Source organism: Silene latifolia, chromosome 2, assembly GCF_048544455.1.
Source record: "Silene latifolia isolate original U9 population chromosome 2, ASM4854445v1, whole genome shotgun sequence".
NCBI lineage: Eukaryota > Viridiplantae > Streptophyta > Magnoliopsida > Caryophyllales > Caryophyllaceae > Silene > Silene latifolia.
The window spans coordinates 188,153,288-188,165,481 of NC_133527.1; the positions used below are offsets into that span (position 1 = coordinate 188,153,288).

The 12,194-nt window shown below is 36.3% G+C and overlaps 1 pseudogene; it reads left to right on the plus strand.

Moving 5' to 3' along the window:
• The first annotated feature begins 1,174 nt into the window (after nucleotides 1–1,174).
• LOC141643896 (uncharacterized) lies at nucleotides 1,175–11,828 on the plus strand (annotated as a pseudogene).
• Nucleotides 11,829–12,194: the final 366 nt, after the last annotated feature.

The following is a 12,194-nucleotide window of genomic DNA, read 5'->3' on the forward strand; positions in this document are numbered from 1 at the left end:
AACCACCTCGAAAGAGTTGGACATGAATGTCCAATAGAAGCCATGAAGTCAACAACCTTGTTGGCTTCACGAAAGCAATGTTTAACTACCACTTCATCGAAAAAATGAAGGTCTAATTTCACATCCTTGATAATACTAGAAATTTCCCACGGAATTTGCCAAGTACCTCGAATCGAGTTAATAACACATAAGTTATCACCCTCTACAATTAACTTTAAGATTCCTAATTATTTAGCTGCTAAAATACCTTCTTTTAAAGCAAGTGTTTCCGCAACAAGGATACTATTGGATCCGCACTTTTTTGCTCCCAACAAAGCGACTTTACCATTGTGATCTCTTATAGAATATCCTAAAGCAGCTTTATTACCTTCTATTCTCGATCCGTCAAAATTTAGCTTTAGGAAACCGTTTGTAGGTTTATCCCACCAAATCTCTTCCTTATTAGAATTGTTTTTAACTGACTCTTCTAACTCGGGATTGTTGAGATCCTTAAATGTAGTCACATTCCATGTCTTAGTGCTATTATTACATAAAGTAATAAGTTTGCTGATACTTAAATTAACATTATTAAAGATAATATCATTTCTATGGAACCATGCATTCCACCAAATAAAAATAATCTTTATAAAGTTATCTTTTAGAATTAAATCCTTGAGATATTAAGTTTCGTTAGAAAACTTTGATTTGTAATAGTATCATAATTTGACAAAAACTCATTGAAACTAATGATGTTCAGGTCTTGGATGACAGACCCAATCAAGGGACATTCGTAAAAGAAATGATCTTTGTTTTCAATAGGATTGTTGCACAGAACACAATGAGGTGGGACATCAATATGACTCTTGAGAAGTCTACTTTTCGTTGGAAGGCCGTCAACGCAGGCTTTCCAAAGAAAAAATTTCAATTTAGGAGGAATATTCAATTTCCAAATCCACTGAAATTCGCATTTGTCAAGAGCTTGATCGAACTCTCTTCTCTTTTTGTCATTTCCAATGCTAGACGGGTCATTTTCGCCCATTTATAACAATATGGTATCAATTTAACTCGTCTCTTTGTTGTGACGGATACCTTCCGTCACAAGGAAGACTAATTGTTTAAGGATATATCAAGTTAAAGCAGTTTTAAACGAGGTGTACTGCAAAGTCTAGAAGTCTAACGCAATTTTCACTTGCCGTTGTTCCCGCCAAATCCCCAATTTGTCTTAAAAATCCCCAATTTGTTCCCGCCATTTCCCAAAACCCTAAATTTATCGCGCAACTCTCTCTCTCTCTTTCTCTCAATCAACATCTTTCCGACTGCAATCGAACATCCATTTTCCAAACCCTAATCATCCAGGTATTGTCGTCTATCACTTTGTTAATTTATCATAATCTTAGCTCAATTGTTATAATTTTCATTGCAATAATCAAACCCTAAGATTTGCGAATTTTAATCCTATAATTTTTGTGAAATCAAGGTTATAATTTAGAATGATGCGAGAAGATGCTGATAATCGACGAGATGATATGTTAGTTGATGGCCCCGATTTTCAAAACCCTAACCCTAATCAAGGAAATGCAATTGCCGATGAATTTAATGCTAATTATCTCAAAGTTTACTACGGTAAGATCCAGGTTTTATACATTTTCCGTCTTTTTTTGATATAATTTTTGTTTTACTGTTTTCAGATGAGTATGAAATTTGACTTGTGTGTGTTATATTTCAGCGAAGTTGTTTCCGTATTCTGATATGTTCAAATGGATGTCTTACGGAAATGGTACGGTAATCATTTCGCGATACGTCATTTTGCTCTCGTAGTTTTCGGTAGTTTAATGTAATTCTGAAATCCTGAAATGCTGTGTTGCTGTATCTGGTAGATGGAAAGCATCCTTCATGTGATCAGTCATACTTTAGTAGAAGGGAATTTTCGTTCACATTGGATAGTGATATATATCTCCGCTATCAATCATTTAAGAGTGTTGCGGAATTTGAGAGCTCAGTCAAGGAGAAATGCCCCTTCAAAATCGATATCGGCCCTGTTTTCAGTAATGATGTATGGTTTCTCTTCTTGGCTGTATTTTGAATTTTGGTGGTTGATATTATATTACTCATATCATTGTTTGATTATCATGTGTTACTTCTTATTGTTTGTGAGTTGTGACGGAAGCTACTTTTATGTGTCATGTATGTACCTGGTTTAGGAATGTTTTTACCGTACAGTATTTGGGTCTCTAACTAAGTTGTTAACTGAATCAGTACATTTGTTGAGGGAATTTCTAGTTGTAGTTGGCATATACTCCGTAGTTTGAATGTGTTCAATTTATAAGAAGGGTTTGGTTGCACCTGTAAGGAAGCGATAGAGTCACTTTATCTAAAGGAGGTTTATCTTAAAACAATTAGAAATAGGAGTCACTCCTTGTTTTAAAATCTGATCCACTCACCATTCTTTTGTCAATGTGGAACACTCAAACATGGAAAAACATATAAAACATGTGCTCTTGAACAGAATGCTTTCTTACTTCAGTGCTGTCATTGAAATAAACCTGCTCCCATTACAGTTTTTTTTGGTGGACAATTTGGTGTAATTTTATGTCAACTTGGCCTTTTGATCTTCTATTGTGTTTTAGAGTTGTTTTTCAAACTGTATAAGCAAATTTTGTCACTGCCTGGTAATCATTTGATGAATTATCGGTGATAATAACGCCACACCAAAATATACTCTGCCACTCAAAACCCACCTTACAAAAGTCAAGTTATTAAAATAATGCTCTACATAGCGAGTGGCAGAGTACATTTCATCTTTGGCATGATCATTCCTTTGAATTACACGTGGTATTTTTGCAAAACATGATTACTGCAGCTTGCGTCTGAAAATTTGACCTATGGACTATTGCTGTCTAATTATCGTGTACTTGAACTTCTCTGCAGCCATCCAAGCGACACGCCTATGCACAAATTACTCCTGTGGAGAGAGAGCTCGTATTTGATATAGTATGATATGCAACTACTAAGCACTCCGTATCAGCCAACATATTGGGTAAATTAGTATGCCTTTTGCTTATGATTCATTTGATTCTGCAGGATATGACGGATTACGACGATGTCAGATTTTGCTGCTCTGGGGCTGACATATGTTGTGATTGTTGGCTTCTGATGCCAGTTACTATTAAAGTTGTCGACACTGCTCTTAGAGGTATTTAACTTATAATGTGTATAATTTTCGACCTGTCATCTTTCTGCTGATATTCACTTTCTAAAAATCTATTACCTAGACTTTTGATTTTGCTAAGAACTGAGACGGCCTTAAATCTATGTACTCCATTATTTTATTAAAATGAAATGTTGTTTTCAGTTGTGCTTGTTCAATGAGATTTATGTATTACCAAAAAATTGATATTACTATTTGTGCTTTCATCCTCTAGAATTTTACTTTGGCAAGTGAATGTGATGTTTTCTGCATTATATGTGATTGTACTTGAGCATGTTACATCTCTGAAAATGTTACTATCGCTTTCGTATACAGATGATTGCGGTTTCAATCACATCCTTTGGGTATTCAGTGGTCGACGTGGTGTACATTGTTGGGTTTGTGATGCAAAAACAAGAAGGTATAGAGACAAGTTGAAAATGATCTTGATGTTCGGTATTTCATGATATGAAGGAAAATCCTTAAATCTTGGGTGTCATACTTTCTTTGCAGGTTAACCAATGAACAAAGAGCTGCTATAACCGCTTATTTTCACGTGTATAAGGTGATTTATATCTTGCCAGATGGGCACCCATAGTTGCCTTGATTACTGGTTATACCTAGTAACTGTGAAAGACTTGCTTAGCCTGCTATGTTGTCTTGTCAGGGCAATGAGAACAGTCTGAAAAAGGTGTCTTTAGGTGGTCCTGCTCTTCATCCATTTCTTGCGTAAGTGTGCCTGCGATTATTTTTTGTTTTGGTTTCCTTACATTGATTTGTATCACAAATTCATATCTAATTTTTGCAGGAGATCGTACACTGAATATTTGAAAACTTTTTTTGAGGAGACATTCCTGTGTAGCCAGATAAGTGTATGCAAAAATAGCCTGTTCTGAGCTTCCTTTGAATCTCTTTCACATGCGTAACATGAATCATTTCACCCTCTTTCTCTGTCCTTCAGTTTCTCATCTAGTGAGTGTTTCTAAATCATAACACTGATTACGTATTAGCTGAAGTGTTGATCAATAGATACCTGTCAAAAAGTTTTTATTAAGATTTGAGATGGGGGAATCACGTTTCAGGCACAGGGAATTCGTCGGTATGTTGAAGAGATTGTGTTCTCGTATGTCTACCCCAGGCTTGATATGGAGGTTTGTATTAAATTTTCTCTATGAAACAGAGTTATCTCAAGCTCTGAACATGTTTGGAAGTTCTAATTCTGTCATAGACATGACTGTGGTTTCTTCAAGAAACTCTCTTTCTATATTGCAGGTCTCAAAGCATATGAACCATTTGCTCAAAGCGCCTTTCTGTGTACACCCCAAAACAGGTTGGTGGAGTTCACATATGTGAAGTCTTATCTGGTGAGGTTTATCTTGCCAAAATCCCGAGTCGGAATGTTGAAAAGGTCTTTTGCAGTAAATGTCTTGGATGTTTGCATAAGCCCCTACTTACATTTGATGTGAACATCATTTTTTAAAAAAAAAAAAAAAAAAAATAAGATTTGGTACATCTTGATCCTGTAGATTTTTCTTTATAAAATCTATTATGTTTATGTAGGCCGTGTATGTGTTCCTATTGATCCCGATCGGTGCGAGGAGTTTGATCCTACCAGTGTTCCTACACTTTCTCAGGTGAGTTAGTGCGGCACTTCGAATTGAATGCGTATTCATGTTATCCAATTGGATACTAGTTCAACACTTCAACCTATCGTGCAGGCCATATGTTGGCTTTACGTTCATTGTTTATGGAATATGGATTCATCTTCCGACACTTTTCTGTATAAATTTGCAGCTTTTGGAGGAACTTAACACTAAGTATGGATAGTGATGTTGAAACTGGTAAGCATATGCTCTGATCTTTAGTTAACGTTCCTCACGAGATATTTTGTCATTAGTTTTTATGTAGTATTTAGGAAGTACTTAATCCTATACATTAGAATGTTATAATTATTTTTCCAAACCCCCTTAGAATTAGGAAAGTGACAAAGTCAGAGAATTGGAGGGAGAACCTGATAAGCATCTTGCTAATCGAATAAATGAAAGTGTGATTTTGAATTAATCCAAAAACTAAAAGAAAGTTTGTTTCTGAATTAATCAAAAAAACTAATTGATTTGATAAATGTGTGGCAGACTTGGATACAACCTTGCTCGGCAAGGCAGTTGCTTTTTTCAGGTCATCATTTTTGCAGCCTCTATCGAAATCTTGAAAGGTAAGCTTTTGTCTTTTCTAAACCACTTATCATATGCATCAGATTTGACCATGTTCTTTTCATGCCTGAGGTATCTGTTAGATATAGCAATCAATAGAAATGTGGTGGCTATTATCTCACATTTTTTAGTTGACTTTTTTAAGAAAATAATATGAAAATAGCTCTTTCTGTAGAAAAACTACCTCTTGCCGTCTGCTTTGTTAATCATTGCCACTGTATTAGATGTAAAATTTCGGCTGTGTTTTTTTGGTCTGACTGCAGGATTAACTGGAAAACTCCTATAGCAAAAAGCTTCAGCAGAACAAGGATTCAACAATTGGTGAAGGTATCTCTTTGGACTGAGTGTTTTCCACATTCACGTTTATCTGTTCTTTAGTCAGTTATGACTGAGAATAAAACAGAATCTGCACGAGCAGTCTAAATGTTTTAATTTGTTGAAATTCCATGAACCCGCCTTTCCTCTGTCACTGTCCTGGGTTGTTTCATTTCCTTCATTGAAGTTATTTTAAATTTTACACACTAATATAAAGGTGTTACGAAATTCGAACTCTCTCTGAGCGTTTAGAATAGAAGACTGAAAAATTCATAATATTTGAATATGCTGGTTACGGCCTTACACTTGCCATCACTCATCAGTCTATTCACTTTCTCGGTTCATAACGAAGGCTGATTTGATATTCTGAGTTTATTTTGGCAAATTTTATCAATAATGCCAACTTTTCTCATCATGTTGAAAACTAGAATGCTGGTCATTTTTTAACCCCCCACCATTTCCGAACTCGTTTCGATTTGCATAATGATTAATGACTGTGTTGGGACCTCGAGTAGCCAAAATGGGTAACAGATGAAAGGGAGAGTCGGATATTCAGTACTACCATGAATAGTGTTTTTTTGCATCAAATTACAATCTAGTAGCAGGACTGCATCACTACATCCCTCAAGGACCAATCATATCATAATTTGATCGTGGAAAACATTAAACTAACAATCATTATGACGGTTCTTAGGATTTTTACTTTCAAGTTTTGACAACAAATGTTGAAGTTCAAATTTTTTCATTGGATGCTTGAAGTCTAGAACAGAGATCGTGAAACCTCGTTCTTACCTGAATTCTATTTCGACTAATGAGTTTTGATTTAACTCGTTTGTCTATAATTCTCTCTATATAAAAACATCAATTTAGAAGATTTATTTTTTATCTCCAAGAATCGCCTCCTTTGTCATGCTGATGCTTGTCAAGTTGAGGTGCATAAGATGAAGCTACCTCCTTGGACCTTCGATCATAATCCCAGGGCAAGTAAGCTAGATCCATGCACCAGTGCACCACTGTACAAGTTGACGGCAAGGATACCATGCATGAGTTTTAGGTTCAAACTCTTGTAAGATAATCCGTATGTTTTATTCAGTGTATAACTATGCTTAAAAAACAGTTGTTTACCTTGTTTTATATGCACACCCTAAAAGGGAAAACTCATATTGACCCACATTCTGAAATTACTCACTGGAAATACGGATTGCTGAAGCTCTTGACGAGTGATAAACAAATGCATCAAGGAGTAAAATACCCAGAAACTTGGAAAAAACGTCTCATTAAGTAACAATTACCCATCAAGGAGTTAGTTGTGGAATGCTCGACTGATATTGAATCCCAATTCATCAAGCTCCGCAAAGCTGTTAATGGCTATACAAATCGCTTTGATTCCTAACTCTTGTGAATGATTCCTAACTTGGGAGGGGTCAACTCATTAAATTGCCCTCAGTACCCCGAAGGAGATTGCATCAACTGTCGATAGGGGATACTTCTGATCAACACCAAAAAAACACATTAAATTGCCTTCAATGACTGGTATTTACTTGCATTCGAAACCAGTGGCATTCAAATTGCCATATTGACACCCCTATAGGCCTATACACACCAAGAAGAAAGCAAAAGGAAAAAAAAAAAAACTAAAATTTGCGAATTTCCATTGGTTTGGCTCTGTAGTCCCTGGAATCTTCCTAAGTCTTCAAATTAAATTTGTTACTCGCTTAGAATCCCATTAAAAGCGAGGAATGGGGTATGAGTGTTTGGATACAATTTCCCTCCAAATCTTGTGTATTGTGGAGAGATTTTGATTAGGCTTAGAGGAGAGAAATTGAATCCCTCCAAATCACTCCCCCTTCATTTCCCTTCACCCTCATTTGTTATCCAAATAAGAGACTTTAAATCCCCTACCCTCTTTTTGCTTGAACACACCCCGCCACCTGGGGTTAAGAAACTGGAGTAATTTATGATCGCTATTCACTTTCTAATCCCCTCTTTGGTTCAGATTCCATTTTCAGAGTCATTTCCACAGCACATTGCCCCGTCAAATTCTGCAACGTGCCCACCTCCGGATTATTTTGCTTCCCTGTTACTGGGTCTGGTAAATAATGTCATTCCTCCTCTCAGTAGCTCCTCAAAGACAGGGTCTCTCGTAGATAGTTCGCATCTGACAACTCGTGGTCCACTGAACAAGACACCCGCTACAAGTCAGTCTGGCACAACAAGTGCTTCTGATGTTCAGAAGGCTTTCTATCAGATCCAAGATCCTGGTACATATACACAACTGGTGCTTGAAACGGCAGTTATAGAATTGCTATCTCTTCCAGTTTCAGCTGCTCAAAGTGTGGCCTCACTGGTTCAAGTTGTTGTTCATATACAACCAACGCTTATTCAGTCCAGCAATGGTTTGCAATTTTGCATGGAACGTCAAATGTTTCTGGACAAACTTCTGTTCTCCCAACTCCTTCTGGCGGAAGCACAGATTCCATGAATGCAAGCAGACCCACAGCGCCAGTTTCAGGGCTAAATACGTCAAATTTTGTCTCTCGGAGTGGGTATACTTGTCAACAGTTATCTTGCTTATTGATTCAAGCTTGTGGTCTTTTACTTGCCCAGCTTCCACAAGATTTCCATTTGCAATTGTATCTTGAGGTGGCACGTCTAGTTAAGGAGAGTTGGTGGCTCAGTGACGGCAAAAGGTCTCCTAGTGAGCTAGATTCAACTGTAAATTATGCTTTGTTGGACCCAACATGGGCTGCTCAAGATAATACATCAACAGCAATAGGTAATAAATTTATGCTATTTTACAGTTCGAATTTTCAATTTTCGCAAGGACTTTGCGAAATTTTATGCCAAAAATTTGCATCTCATTTTTTTTTGCTCTCCACATTTGTTACTGTTTATTCAGGGCGGCATAGTGTAATGATTGTTTTGTGGATCTTGTTATAATAATAATTTCACTTTTTGAAGGTGAAGTGACTTTTGTCCTATTGCTTGCTTGTTAATATGAAATTTGTAAATGAGGTTGTCCGAATAGGCTTGATGAATTGGTTGCCTACGAATGCTTGCGTATTTGGTAATTGTAATGCACTTAATTTTTAAGTTGTTAGTATTTACCATTATTTCCATTTTCAGTGCACCTAAACTCCTGGTATGCTTTGGTTTTTGAAATGTCATGGAATATAGCATTGCACGGTAGGAGGTTTGTTGATGCAATTTTTGACACAATTTTCATTATGGGTCATCCAGAAAGCACCTCTTACATTCAGCATCCCCTTTCCTCTCCACAGACTTGAGTCCTTTGCGTCATTTAGATAATGTCGCTTTTTGCCTTGTTGGTAGTCTCTGCCATCTCAATCCCGTGAACCAATTTTTGTACCAGAAATTTGTGTCCACATTCTTATGAAATAATCAAAGTAATGTTGTGTGAATGAATTAATTTCTAAGAATGTTTTCCTAACACAAGGGTAAGTATGTGTACATCCGACAGAGTTTGGGTAATGTTGTTGTAATGTTTTCCTAATGCAAAATACATTTATTCTTTGCGGTTGAATGTTGCAATGGAGCTTTGAAACTGTTAGAAGTGTCAAATTTTGAATGAACCATGCTAGTTTACAGTTTCTTATTAGTTTTTAATTATGCAGGTAACATTGTTGGCTTGATTCATTCATTCTTTAGCAATCTTCCACAAGAATGGTTGGAGGGGGCCCATGTCATTGTTAAGCAACTAAGGCCAGTAACTTCCGTTGCTATGTTGAGAATAGTGTTCCGAATAATGGGTCCATTACTCCCAAGGCTTGCAAATGCTCATACACTCTTCGCCAAGGTAAGGAACTCAATAACTCATGTACCTCCAGAAACTAGAGTGTAAATTATGGTGGTAAATGCCGTGCTATCTATTTTTACTCTGGAGTCGATGCTTGAAAAATTGCTCGTTTGCATTTGAACTAATTAAATGTTAACAAAATTTGCATCAACATTGGTATTTTGAATCCCTAATCGTATCTTTTTTTCCGCGGCTTATATGTTAAGAACTAAAACTGCAAACCGCATATCACTTAATTCTGTTGCCCACGACATTTGGTAACCCCTTCATATCATCGTGTAGACTCTCTCTTTGCTACTTGGTGCAATAGTAGACGTCTTTGGGAAGACAGCACAACCATTAGTTCCTGCTCAGGCATCGGAGATAGTCGACATTATCGATTTCCTGTAAGTACTTGCCTACGTTTTAATTTCTCCCTCTATTGCAGAAATACCTTCTTTACTCATATCTATACTGAAATTTAAGTAGGTGTTAGTGTTTTTGATCCTGCTTAATTATTGTATAAATGCGGAAATGTAAAGTATGTATGAACGAGAAGGGGTACTCATGTAAGTTTATTTCACCACTTACTTACTATACCATACTCGGTTTTCAGCCATCATGTTATCCACTATGAGGGACAAGGTGGGCCAGTGCAATCCACAAGTAAGCCAAGAGCTGAGGTTCTGGTACTCTTCAGTCGAGCGTTGGAAAATTTGCGACCAGATGTACAGCATCTTCTTTCTCACCTTACAACTGATGTGAATTCCTCCATTTATGCCGCTACACATCCCAAGTTTGTACCCAATCCCATGTCCTAACACTAATGATACAATAAAGATATTGGCACACTGTAGAGCGTTGTGGACTTGTGGATATACTGCGACAAAAAATTGTCACTTTAGTGGGCAGAATGCGCTTGATGTTCAGCTGGTGATTACAGCCCTCTCTCGCTCTCATTGACATGACCTATCTAAGAAGTTGACGACACACCTTCTCCATTTACATCACAATAATGGAGAACAAGGCGAGGTAGTCCTTAAAGGAGAACCATTTAGCGGTCCTCATCTTGTTCCGGCATGTTGTAATGTACTACGTACGCCTACATTATTGTGATGGTATGTTGTCTTCAATACTTGGTGACGATATATTTACCATTTGATGAGTTTTTCTTCTCTTATGAGTTACACCATATGCACTAGTGAGATCATTGCATGTTTTTTATAATTACTGATAATCTGAACAAATCTTAAGATAAACAAATGAACAGATGAAGATTGTTCTCACTACATTTAGGGTGTATTTGGATTGGGAGATTTGGAGGAAAAAGAAAGGGAGGGAGGAAGGGAGGGTAAGGGATTTAAAGTCTCTTATTTGGATAACAAATGTGGGTGAAGGGAAATGAAGGGGGAGTGATGTGGAGGGATTCAATTTCTTTTCTCTAAGCCTAATCAAAATCTTTCCACAATACACAAGATTTAGAGGGAAATTGTATTCAAACACTCATACCCCATCCTCCCCCTCCCTTCTCCCTCTTTCCCTTCCCTCCTCCCCCCTTATTTAAAATCCCTTATTTGGAGAGTAAATAAGGTGAAGAGAAAATGGAGGGGGAGATTTGGCCTCCTCCCACGCAAATTAAAATCTCTGTACAATAGTCACCTTATCAGGTTTCAGGTACCTTTTCAGGTTTCAGATACCTTTTCAGTCAGTTTTATCAAACAGAGCCTAACTTTTTTTAAAACACAATTTTTATTTTTAATAATAAACTCAGCTGAAGATAATTATTTTTTTAGCTAATAAAATAAGAGATATAGTAAAATATGATGAATGCTACTGAAATAAATCTAAAACAATTATTATCAGAAAAGGGAGATAGACTCCTCATCTAATACAATCTCCACCTTTCCAACGTATTCCGTATATTTTAGTTGCATTCAATGTGTGTATATATATAATGCTCCTGACAACGTTATGGGTATTATTATTCTTCATGAATCCACAAATTTTTCTTCTATTGACTCTCTTTTAACAATCTTCATTAATCAACAATTTAATGTGTTAATTACATAATAATTACCATTCACGTTATATTGTTTTTATGTTTCTTACTTTTGTTTTAAAATGTTGTATATAACCTTATCTATGTCGTTTCTTAGAATCTTAATGTTTACATTGATGTGTTTAAATCATATCGTAGCATTTAGTCTACGGTAACGTTGTTGCTTTGAATTCGATTGTTCTCTAATGATTTTCTGACAAGTCTTACTTATTGTATGCGCAGGTTAACATATATTACTCCGTATGATTCTGATGGAGATACAGCTATCAATATATTATTCGAGTAAGGATTGCTTTTAACTTTAAACATAGATCTCAACACTTACTTGGATTTAATGTTGCATTAGTTTGTTGATTCTTTAGTTGGATATCGTCATTTTTTTGTAACTACTTCTCATTTGCGAGGTTTTTAAATAATATCATTAAGAAACTCTCTCATATGAAATTTGTATTTGGATTTCATTAAGTTTAGATTATCTGGATTTAATAATTTTTTTTCATAGTATGTATGTGTAGATTATTAGAGGAGGTGAACGCGGGAGAACGAGAAGATACCCTCAAGGCCTCAAACAATCAATAGATTTGTATGCTCAAGATAATCTTTTCTAATTGGCTTCAAGAAATGCCCTCGAACAATTGATCTCAAGCT